This window comes from Cupressus sempervirens, chromosome 9 (genome assembly GCF_028749045.1).
Source record: "Cupressus sempervirens isolate cs-2001-9-10 chromosome 9, ASM2874904v1, whole genome shotgun sequence".
NCBI lineage: Eukaryota > Viridiplantae > Streptophyta > Pinopsida > Cupressales > Cupressaceae > Cupressus > Cupressus sempervirens.
Genome location: NC_143126.1, coordinates 253030738 through 253043626, shown reverse-complemented (window position 1 = coordinate 253043626; position 12889 = coordinate 253030738).

Below are 12889 nucleotides of genomic sequence, written 5' to 3'. Positions count from 1 at the left end.
AAGAAAGACATCCAAGAAACATGATTCAATCCCTCCCAAGCAAACTCAACACACATACAAGCATACAAAGTACAACACAATGACTTAAGCATAAATCAAAGCATGAATATATGAAGAACATGAACAAAGAGTGAAGAACTCCTACCTTCACAATAAGGTTATGGTAAAACGAACAAGTTGAGAAGAGCTTTTCCTTTCTTTCCTTCAATCTTGAAAACCTCTCTCTAAAACTAGAGATTGGGTAACAACCAAAAATTCTCCAAAAATGCATCTAAATATGATCCTAACTCAACTAGACATTAGGTAAACCTCAAGGTGGGGTTAAAGTCACCAACTCATGAAGGAGACAAATAAATTTTTACAATCAACCAAAAGTAGGGTTTTTGAGTGACCTTAAAAGTCAACCAAAGAGGCTAGGGGAGTGAAAAATACTCCCAACCCATACCCTTACTCCTAGGGTACTTAGATTTAATGTTTTTAGGCCTTAAAGACTTAATAGGGACCTATCAAAAGCTAGGAGAATAGTAAGACCATTTATCAACCTTGAAGAAAGACAATGCAAATTAGCACAAATTAGCAAGGGGTTCAGTTTCGTCTTTCCATTAGGTTTCCTGGCTAAATATATTGCGCGCTCATTGAACACATCAATAGTTCAAGAAATCACATGTATATATAAAAATTATGTATCAGAAAAATCATATAAATTTAAAACATCCATCATTCTAATAATCAGTTGGTTATCTCATTCTACTCATATTTTTGACCATTAAAATTACAAAAATCAAAGTGTTAGTTCTACATTCATTTAATTCATTGTTATACATGTTCATTAAGCATTAAATGACAAAATCTAACATCTAAAAGTAAAGCATCACACATTTAAAAAAATAGCATAATAATGTTCAGTGCATCAAATAGTGTCCCGACATATTGAGTCATGAGTATCAAAATAATAATGTATCAACTAAGCTATGATAGGTCGGGCCAAGGCCTCATAATAAAATTCACACATTCTCTTTACAAATTAACCCATTCTTATATTTGAACAATTTGTACAATCACCCTTATCTTATTAGATAATCAATAATTCATTATTCTTAATAAATAAATAATTTTAAATAATGGATAACTTTAAAATTTTATTCTAGAATATTTATCATTCATATAAACTAAATTAAACTTTACTATTAAATTCAACTAATATTTATAAAATAAACTATGTTAATATATTATTAATTATTAATTACTTAATAATTAACCAAAACTTATTAATAAAGTTATTAATAACTAATTAAAATAAGCTATATTAAAAATTCATTAATTAATTATTAAATTATTAAATACTTATAAAATGTATTAAAAAATAATAATTTAAATTAAATTAAATTAAATTATAATAGAAATTTTAAAAAATAAAAACACATTGAAAAGGTGTTTTAGGCCCACTGGCTGACCTCATGGGTTGTTGTTGTAGGCAGCTAGGCTGTATAGCATTCTTGTTGTTGCAGATAGCAATAATAAGTAATGTTGTTTTGTACAACAATACTACTATGCACAATAGGCTATTTGTTGGCATCCTCCAAAATTTGTAGTTTGTTCCAAAATCTGAAACAATATCTGATAATCTAAAAATAATGCTACAATAATCAAGCATAAAACTAGCCTAAAAGAGTCTCAAAGATAATAAAAAAATGCAAACAAGGGGAAAGCACTATAGAATCTTTTAGATCTATATCACTTGCATCTCTTTTTTCAACCTTAAAGATTGTCTCTTTTATTGAAGTGCTAACCTGATTATTGATTCTCATTTCATAAGTAGGTAAGGTTTCTTGCAACTGATGTAGGTTTGTTTTTGAGAAGTTTTTCTTTTCTTCCAAAGTGGAGATTTTAGTTTCAAACATAGGGAAAACAAACCTTATGACTTTTGAAACTATGTCATGTTCTTTAATTTTATCTCCTAAACCTCTTCCTACATTAACTACTTCATCTACTCTCAATCTATATGCTTCCATATTTTCATCTTCATTCATCTTTAGATTATCATACCAAGTTTCTAGTGTAAATAGTTTTTACTTTGAAATTTTTATCTCATCGATAAATGGTTTCTAATTTAACCCATACATCAATTGAAAATTGACAATATATTACTTTAGCAAACACATCTTTAGTAACAATGCATAGAAGAACATACGTTGCCTTTTTATCCAATTCATATGTAAGATTTTCATTTAGACTATTAGGTACTTTTTTGGAATAATTATAACATCTAAATAATATATTTAAGCTTCCATCGTAACTTTTTGAAATGCATAGTCATTGTCATCAAAGAATGGAGATTGATTAAGAGAAGCTCTTTCAACTTGTGCCATTTATACTTCAAAGTGTCCCTAGAATAGTTCCTATAGGGAAACCTAGAAAGATCCCTAGCTTTGATGGGACATAGACTGATTATAGACATTTTAATTTTGGAAATTGATAATGGTAATTATCCCTATTCTGATGGGACTCATGGAATGTAGAAAGTTTGATAGAAGAATTTTTTGGAGATTTGAGTTGGATTGGACTTGTAGAGGGGAATATGGGAAGGTTTCTTTGTGATTATATTTCATTCCCCCTAACTGCATTTGGGGCTCCAAGTGGAGCAAAAACTTGTAGAGATTGATCCTAACCAAACCAAGGAAAAGTGTTGGCCATTTTAAAGGAAAATGGATTAAATATTAAAGAGTTTGATGACAATTTAATTTGATATGTTTCTAAGTTTGAGGAGTATAAGATGAAATTTGGCTATGTTGTGCAAAGGAGAAGATCATTATACTCTAATCAATATTCAAAGTTATGTTAGTACAAAATTATTCTTCCAAATGAAAGGGATTTTCTATGGGTCTCATTGTATGGGAGGACTATAACTGGGGAAAGGTTGCACAAAATAGGTATTACAAGTCTTAATAGATTTTTTCTATGAAAAAATGTAGTGGAAGATATGAATCATTTTCTTCTCTGGTGCCTCATTTTCCTAAAATGTTGGAATTGGCTCCTTTCTATGTTAAATGGTTATGACTAGGAGTTCTAGTCTATTTGATTTTCTTTATTCTTTAATAATTGGGAAATGAAATTTTCTATGAGGGAATCTTTGTCTATGTAGTCCATCTTTAATTGTATCCTATATATGGAGGGAAAATAATATCAAGACTTTTTTTAGAAGTAGATATGGAGGTGGATTCTTTTGTAAGAAATCTTAGTAAGAGCATCATACAAGTAGCAGAGAATAAAAACAAAAAAAAAGGAGAAATAAATTGGTCTAAAGTTGAAATTAAATTGTGGGTACTAATGGGATATCAGAGTGAAAGGGATTGATCTAGTAAAATATAAGAGAAAATAAAGGAATATGATAGTATGGGAGGCCCAATGAGGATTGGATAAAGCTCAATTTTGATGGGCACAACAAAGGAAATCTAGGGAAAGTTGGTTATAGAGCTATTATTAGAGATGAAAAATATAAACTGTTGAGGTATATTTTGGGCTTCTTAGTTGTAGCAATCAACAAGAAGGAAAAGATTTTTGGCCCAATTGAAGGTTTGTATTTGTGTATAGACAAAGGATTTGATAAGGTAATGATTGAAGTGGACACTTAGATAGTGACTAATAGTTTAGGTAAACATTTTTTTTATTAATTGGAAACTATAGACTCAGATTCCCAAGATAGTAGATCTCCTCAACAAGTTTCCATAATTCATTCTTAAACATGTGCTCATAGAGAGGAACCATGTAGCTGATTTGTCTTCTTATAGAGGTATTGAAATAAGAAGAAAAGTAGTTACACGTGGTGCTTTAGATGCTAAATAGCTCCTCAAAGATTTGATTATGTAGGAAGCTAGATCTAAGTAAAAAGAGTTGATGGATGGTATTAGTTCTCTTTTATGATAGATATAGTATGTTTTTAATATCATTTGATGAGATCTTTTCATTATTGGAGCAAGAATTTGGCAATTACAATGATTTAAATTGACTATACATGTAGTGAATTGGTAATGGTTGTAGCAATAACAATGATCATATCATACTTTCAGTGTAGTGAAGTTGTGTTATCTGCTAGATTTGATAGATGTATTTTTATAAATCTTTATTCTTTAATAAATTAGACATCTACTTCTATTAAGTCAAACTTCCAACATTATATGTGTGTATTAAACATGTGTTACTTTAGTAAATATAAAAATATTTATAATTTAATATAATTTAACAATATGATTAGGTTATAAAATTATAATTTAATAAAAAAACTATTTTTCAATCTAATATTTTTTCCATGTTCTAAAGAAATAACCATATAAAATAGATGTACAAACAAGTTGAAATTATTTCAATACCTTTCAGAATTAATAAAATATTAAATTTATATTAAAAATATATTATTATTATAGGTATAAAATTATATGTATTTAAAAATTTAATTTCTAATAGTTATTAGAATGTTATTTTCTAATATACTAATTTTATATTATAACTAATTAAATTATGTTTAATTAATAATAAATAAACATAATTTAATTATAATTGTTATAGCCAAATAAATTATTGTCAAAACAAATATTTGTCATGAGGTGGCACTTGTTACCTTTTGGTGTATCCAATGCCAACATATTATGTCTTTATAAAATGATAGATTTATACGCATTAAAATATAAGTACTATGTGCATATGAAATTTATGATGAGATTAATTATAGTGAAGCCATTCCCTTTCTGATGTATTACAATTAATTTTTTAAATCAACATGGTTCGAATTTTACTCATGCAGTGCAAGAGGAGTACATTCATATCACACATTCATTTGCATTTTTTAAAATTGTCTATGAATATACTCGCACCTTGTTTGACTACTCAATGCAATCTACCAAAACCTATTGCCATGTGCTAGAGATAAATATATTCGAGAAACAGTCCATTTATCGAACATTGATTTTATTCTTTCACACAAAAATTGTCATTTTCTATGCATAAACCTTTTCTCACATCTTTTCACTATTCCTTGTTAGATGACCCTATAGGCACCCATGTTCCAACATGACTACTAAATCTACCACTATAGATGCCCCCAATTATTACTCATACAAAAGGGGAGTGTTGGAGGGGGGTGTAGGGTGAACAAAATAGGCCACCTTGTACTATTGGCTTTTTTATTGATTGTAATAAATTTAATTATTATTCTATTTTTTTTGAATTGATTAATTATTATTTTTAAATTTTATAAGAAATTATTTTTTAACATAATTATGTAAATTACGTGTTATTATAATTTTATATTGAAAGGATATTTTTTACGTTTAATATATTTTGTTTAATAAATTTCATTAAATTATAATATAAAATAAATACAATTAAATATTTTATTGTATAGAGGCTATAGAAAATTTTCAATTATGATACAATACACTTAAGCATTCAATTAACTTGTATATTTTTATTTTATTTCTATCTCAAAGGTGAACTAAGTATTACAGTTTATTTTAAATTGATTCTTGTATTTACTTGTATAATATATTTTTAATTTAAATTTTTAAAATGCTTTCAATATTGTAATTCAAATACACAGTTTTGTACAAGTTAATTTGGACTTTTGTTTTAAATTTAATAAAATTATTTAAATCTTTTAATCAAAAAGTAAATAATAATTATAGGTACTAAAAACCAATCTAATTTTTAACTTTTAATCTTTTTATCAAGTTAATAAATTTATTATTTATTATTAGATATTTTAGCAATTTTGTTAAATAATAAATATGTAATAAACATGACTATATATACTTGTTAGTATTATGGCTAGAGTTAGGTCTTTGATTATGGTTAGAGTGTAATTAGGATTATTATGTTTTAGTGTTTATGGTTACAATTATAGTTAGAAGCATGGTTAGGGTCAAAATTTACATCATCATAACTATTATTATTAGGATTGTGATCAAGGTTTGAGAGTACAATTGTGGTTAGGTTTAAGATTATTATTGTGATTGTGATGATGGTTAGGATTAGAATTTTGATTAGGTTTAGAACATTTGGTTAGGTTTAGTAAAAGAGGTTAGGTTTACACCATGGGTAGTGTTATATATAGGTTTTGTGTTTGGATTGATGATAGGGTCATCATCAGTACTAAGTAGTACTTATGTGTGCACTATTGCTATTGCTATGATATGGTTTACACCATTGTTGTTGCAGATAGCAGTACAAAGTACTCCTACTGTGTAGTAGGATCTACTACCATCTGCCAAAATTCATTTTTTCTTCCAAAATTTCCATCCCTTGAAAAGGGAACCTTCAATTGGTGATAAGGAGTTCTCTCCTAAAATCGAGGCACTAATTGCATGATCACCCAAGAGGACTCTTTACTGACCAGACTTTAACTATTATTAATTTTTCTTTATCTTTTCCATGCATGAATATTGAATTACAAGGTAACTTTACTTAATTTTCAATTGATTTCTCTTTTCAATTAATTTATTAAATTTTAATCTCATCCATGCATTACACAATTTTGAAACTTTTCATAAATTAATATCTTTTTGACTTCTTAATTTATTTTTGAAAAATTAAATGATAGAATATTTATTAATTTAAATAATAATAGTACTTAGCATTTATTTAAAAATGAACTCTAAATATATTATTATTAAATTAAATAAATATTATCACATTCTAAAATTATTTTTATGACTTAATCTTTAAAATTAATTCTTTTATTTAGTTAATTTCTCAATTAATTAAATATTAAAAATACCATAATTAAATTTTCATTCAATTAAATTATTAATTCAATAATTTAATTTGACTTAATTAATAGAAAAATCACCAAAGAGTTATAAAACAAAATATGAAAACCCATCATAGACAAAGCCATACAAGATCAAACTAAAGGCTTATAATCATGAATTGACATCATATGACACATTCAAAAGGTAATCAACACATATACTTGTCTTAATTTTTCCAGGACAAATGGGTTCAATGGTTAGGATTTGGATTTGAGAATTTATCTCCTCTCTCTTACCATTGAGATAATACGATAGCGTGCGCTCATCCTGGCAATTTAGGGAAGTTGATACCTGATACCTACAATCTGCATAAAATCCATGCATGTACAAACACAATATTCTAAAGTAAATAGGCAATGGCAAAAAGTGGTGCATTGTGTAGATCTTGACTAATAGGTGACTACGACTCCCTTCCTTAACCACATTAGAAATTCCATACATAAAGAAAACATACACGCGCACCATACACATGCAGTATGGGGTAAGTATCCATAAGAAAAAACATGATAATCCATCTAGAACTAATCATCATTAATAACTAAAATCACTGAAAAATCATCATGCATATTGAATACCAAGTAATCTCATCATATAATCAATCAATTGAATGTGAAACAATATCTAATAATCTCAAAATAATGCTACTAATAATCAAGCATAAAACTAGCCTAAAAGAGTTTAGAAATAATACCAAAATGCAAAGTAGGGCCAGGCACTACAGAATCTTTTAGATCTATATAAGTTGAAACATTAAATGTTGAATGAACATAAATATATAAATTAATCTCATAAATTGAAGCTGGCAAGATAATATAAATAACTCACAAAACAAGAGACATAATTTTGTGTAGAGTGGAAAACTCTTAAAATATTTTTTGCTTCATTAGTATGGATGATTTTTCATATATTTTGGGTTTTTAATGATTTATTTGATGTGGGTCCCCCTAATGGCCTTTTTATTTAGATAAGTAGAAGGAAGTACTCCATTGGTATCTCAAAGTGCCAAGACAAACTTTTGGTTGGTCCAAATTGGCTGGAGGATGGGTTTGTTAATCATTCTAGTATTCTTCCTAACTCAATTTCTAATCACTTTCACATTATTCTTTTCTTTAGTTTAGGTGTTAAGAAGCTGGCAAGCCATTTTAGATTCATTAGTATGTGCACGAGAGACCCAAGTTTTGAGCCTCTACTAAGACAATGGTGGTTAAAGAGTAATATATTCTCAGGGACAATTAATTTTCATTTTTTGAAAAGGATTCAATAAGTTAAGGATAAGATTAAATATCAAAATAAGATTTTCTTTGGTAATATTTTTGCAAAGGAAATAAAGGTAGAAGAACAACTCTATTCTATTAATATGAAAATTATAGCTAAAGATATGTCAAAAATAAATATAGAAGGAGATTCATTTTTTAAATATCACCTATTTAAACTTCTTCTTAAAGAATATCTATTTTTGAGAGATAAGTCTCAAGAATTATGGTTAGAAGAGGAAGATTCTAACACTAAGTTTATCCATTCTTTGGTGATTGCTAAAAGACCCTTTAAGAGGATCAATGGAGTTGATATTAAGGAAGGGAAGTTTCTTTTTCTTCATAATGACATGGAGAAGATTATATTGGAGCACTTTCAAGGTGTGTTGTTTCTTCATTTGAGAGAAGGTTCAAACAGAATGATCATCTTATTACTACGGTCTCTTCAAACAATAATGAGCATTTGATGAGGCACTTATCAATGAAAGAAGCTAGGCCGACAAATTTTAATTGACATCCTTTGAAATCTCTTGGGTCAAATGGGTTCACGATGTATGTATTCCAGTGAAGTTGTGACTTTTTAAGAGAACATGTTTGGAAAGTGGAAGAAGATTTTAGGAATAAAGGAATGTTTGTTAAAGAGACTAATAATACTTTTTTTTTTAGTGGTCATAAGAACAAATACTATGATATTGTGGACTTAGGCCAATTCCACTCTAGAATTCTATCTACAAAATCATCTCCAAGGCTTTTGCAAATAGATTGATAGATTTTCTCTCCAAAATAATTTTTTTTAAAAATGGCTTCATATAGGATAGAAAATTTTCAGACATTATAATATTTGTCTCTAAGACCATTCATTCTTTGTTGAGAGAAAAGAGGAGAGCTATGATAGTGAATCTTTATATAAGTAATGCATATCATAGCATTGTATGGTAATTTTTGATTAAAGTGTTAGAGAGATTTAGTTTTGACGATTGTGGTTGTCTTGCATTTTTCATTACATATCTCCCCAATGAGTTTTTCATTGTTGTTAATGGTTGCATTTTAGGTTTCTTCAAGGTTTCCAACTATTGATCTTAGAATGGTTTTGAGAATTGAGCATCAACACACTTAAGCTATTTGCTAAGTTCATGCTGAGCTAGCAACATATGCCGAGTATAATATATACAATTATCGAGTTGCAATATGTGCCAAGCCAGAATTATAGGAAGTGTCGAGTCACTCAGGTGCCAAGCAAATAGATAGTGAAGAGCATGTATATGTGCCAAGTGAACAATAGATGTTGAGCATGTTTAGGTGCTGAGCAAGATAGAATTTCAGTAGGTGTCGAGCATCAGTAATCAACAAGTGTTGAGCAACACAAAATCAACATAAGATTTTGTGCCTTCACAAACTAAGATGTAAAGCATTTTCCATGAAAACTAATTAATGGATCTCAAAGCCTAGAGATAGGATCAAATTTATTTGATTCCCTATTTAATCTACATGCAACCAATTAGAAAAATGGAAGGAATTGAGTGAGAAAGTTGGATGAATCTCAATCGTAGATTCATACCTAACTCTAAGTCATGAAATCTTTCCAAAGGGAGACAAAGCCACAGAATTCATAGAGTATGTGAGAAGATGATGATAGCAGTGAAAGGGATAAATTGATCAGCATAAAATTGAGGTGACTTAGAAGAAGAAGAACATTACAAAATTAGTTAGCAAAATAGACAGTTAAGGTTACAAAATTTTCATATCAGATCAGAGAAGATCAAGATGAATTCAATTGGGATCTAAAATCAACAATATTAGATTATAAGTGTATCAGATCAAATATTCTAACATGCTGTCTAACAATTGTGATAGTAGAATGAAATCCTATGGACTTAGGTTGGTTTAATAGAAATTATATAAATCCTTTAATAGGGTGACATTCCAAGTGAGTGTTCTAAAGTCCTTTAGCGAGGCATACTTTTGACAGGGTATTAAAATCCTTTAATAGGGTAGAATCTAACAATCCTTTGTAAGCCTTTAACAAGGCAAGCCTTTCATAGGGCAGATCACGAGAATGGTGAAAATATGTAACCTTAACAGGTGAACTTTATTTCTGCAGTAGTGAAGAATTGTGGGTGTCATCCCCACCCTAGTTTGGCTTTCTAATTAAAGGGTTTCTAGGTAGTCATATCTAGTGTTAAGTGTTTATGTGGATGAATGTACTTTACATGTTAGTTCTATATTTTTATGCATCCTCTTTCTCGAAGTTCAAATTTTTATTAGTTAAAGTTTAGTACTTCTGATTCACCCCCCCTCTCAGAAGTATACATTTCAAATTTGTATTTCCAACACCAACATGGTTTGAAAAAAGAGGGAAATTTTTTCCCCATATCTCTTTATTCTAAGGACTAAGGTTTTGGGAGAATTTATTATGCAGAGGTGTCCTTTAAGAATTTGGAAAGGTATAGTAGTTAATAAAGACATTGATCCTATTTCCCACTCTTAACTTTTAGATGACACTATTTTGTTTGGGAAGACTTGTTAATCAAAGCTTGGTTATGAAAGATAGGTTGGAAGATTATGATATTAGATCAGGTGAAAGCATGCATAAAGATAAATCACCAATATTCTTTATCAACAGGTCAATAAAATCAAAGAAAGTAAAATATCAAATTTATTGGGCTTCCAAATTAATTTTTTAACCCTAAGATAAGTTGGCTTTCCTCTTTTCATTGGAAAGAACTATAGCAGGATTTAGGATGAAGATTTTGGAAAATTTTAGGTCAAATTAACTTTATGGTGTAATGACTACCTCACCCAAGATGATAGAATAATTATGAATAAGACAATTTTCTCAGTTGTTCCTATATACTTTATATCTTAATACTTAATTTTTATTTAAAAAGAAGTAAAGGAATTAGATGATATTCTTTAAAAAAATTATGGGAAGGCTCAAAAGAAGCTAAGCACATCCCTATGATCAAATGGAACATGAATTTTCTAGTAAAGGAGGAAGGAGGAGCAAGTTTGGGCAAGATGAATCTTCATAATTTGCTTCGGGGGAAAAGTTTTCATGGAAGATATATAAGTTTCCCTCTAGGTTTTGGTGCAAAATATTCATGATGAAGAACTTAGATTCTGTAAGAATTCATATATAGCTTTGATACCATGTAAGAATTTGTCTTAGGGAAAATTCACCCAAGATCAAGGAACTCAAGCACAAGCACAACAATAGACCAAATGAGTATGATCAAAATGATGATATGATATTCATTCAATCTATTGATATGAATTGATATGAATTAACATGAAAGTACACTAGGTGTGCCTATATATAAAGGCCTCTAGAATTCTTCTAGAATTCCCAGGTGTCAGCAACATGATAAGTCATACAACCAGGAATGTGTCCACTAGATATGGGTTTTCCTCCATTAAGCATAGGAGTAAGTGAGATGATGAGAGGATATGCCTAAGAAGAAATAGCATGCAATATAATGTTATAGACACGATGTGCTGAATTAGGATTGCAAATAATTGTGTTGTCTATACAACAACTTAGTTTATAATGCAAACTCCAGTGTTGTAGACACCATGTGTTGAATTAGAGTTTCTTACTCTAGTGTTGTCAACATGATAACTCATAGGAGTACACAAAATCCTAAGTTTCTCACTATTAAAATAATGCAATATAATAAAATAATGCATTAACCCAAGTAAACTTAAGTAAAGTGTAATAAGTAAATACTTATTCACAACAACACCCCCCCCCTGATTGCAACTTAGGTGAATGCACCTAAGCTTACGAAAGCTTGAATGAAACGTAAGATGGGTCCCAGCTACTAGGCCATGTTAGATACCCATGTACATAATGCAATGCCATATCAAGATACCTCATGTAGTTCCTGTCAAACATGTCATTTGTATAGCTATAAAAAATAAAGCGTGTAGTTCCTATCAAAAAAGTATATGTAAATCATCTTTTTTTGTTCTAATTTGAAAATGTCCTATAGATGGCATGTATAGCTAGGGAACAAAAAAAGAAATAATTATTTTTCATGCATATTTTCTTTATTATAAGTACTCAAGTTTGACCTTATTAGAATCCACCGATTTTTTACTCCATTAAAACTTTCCTATCAAATCTATACCTTCTTGAAAAATAATTACATATTCATGAAGAGGATTCTCTCCTCTAGAGATAAATATGATTTTTTAATTTTTTTGATATGATTTACTATTTTTTTCCTTTTTTGAGGGAGCATCTTTTGATATGTTGAAATATCGACTTATAATATTTTTGATATCATAACATATTATAACTAATCAAAACACTCCAAAATTTATATAATGATGATATTGAATCGGTGATCTATAAAAGAGTATATTTAGTTTTTGAAAAAAGTTGAGTTTTGATAGAGAAATGAGATTTGACTAAAATAGGTTTTGGTATCATAAATGGTGATACAGATCTGTGCATTTACCCATAAATTTGTTACATTATGTTTCCATTCAAAAAAGGGTTTTTTTAATTTTCATTTTGTAGATGATAGTAACCAATTTCTCCAAAATTTATAACACATAACAATACATTAGAGATGTTAAAATTACACTACTCATATCAGATTGCTCATGAAATGACTAATAATATAGAATATTGTATGATCTTGTGATGTATTATAATCTTAATTAATAAAAACACATCCAACATGGACACATTTCTCATTATAACTATTTTTCTTATAGTCTAGATGTTTCTCTTTTTATATATGGAGTTTGTTTAATACTAAGGAAAAATACAATATTTGAAATTGAGAAGACAACTTTTTGTCATTGGTTGACAAGATTTGGCTT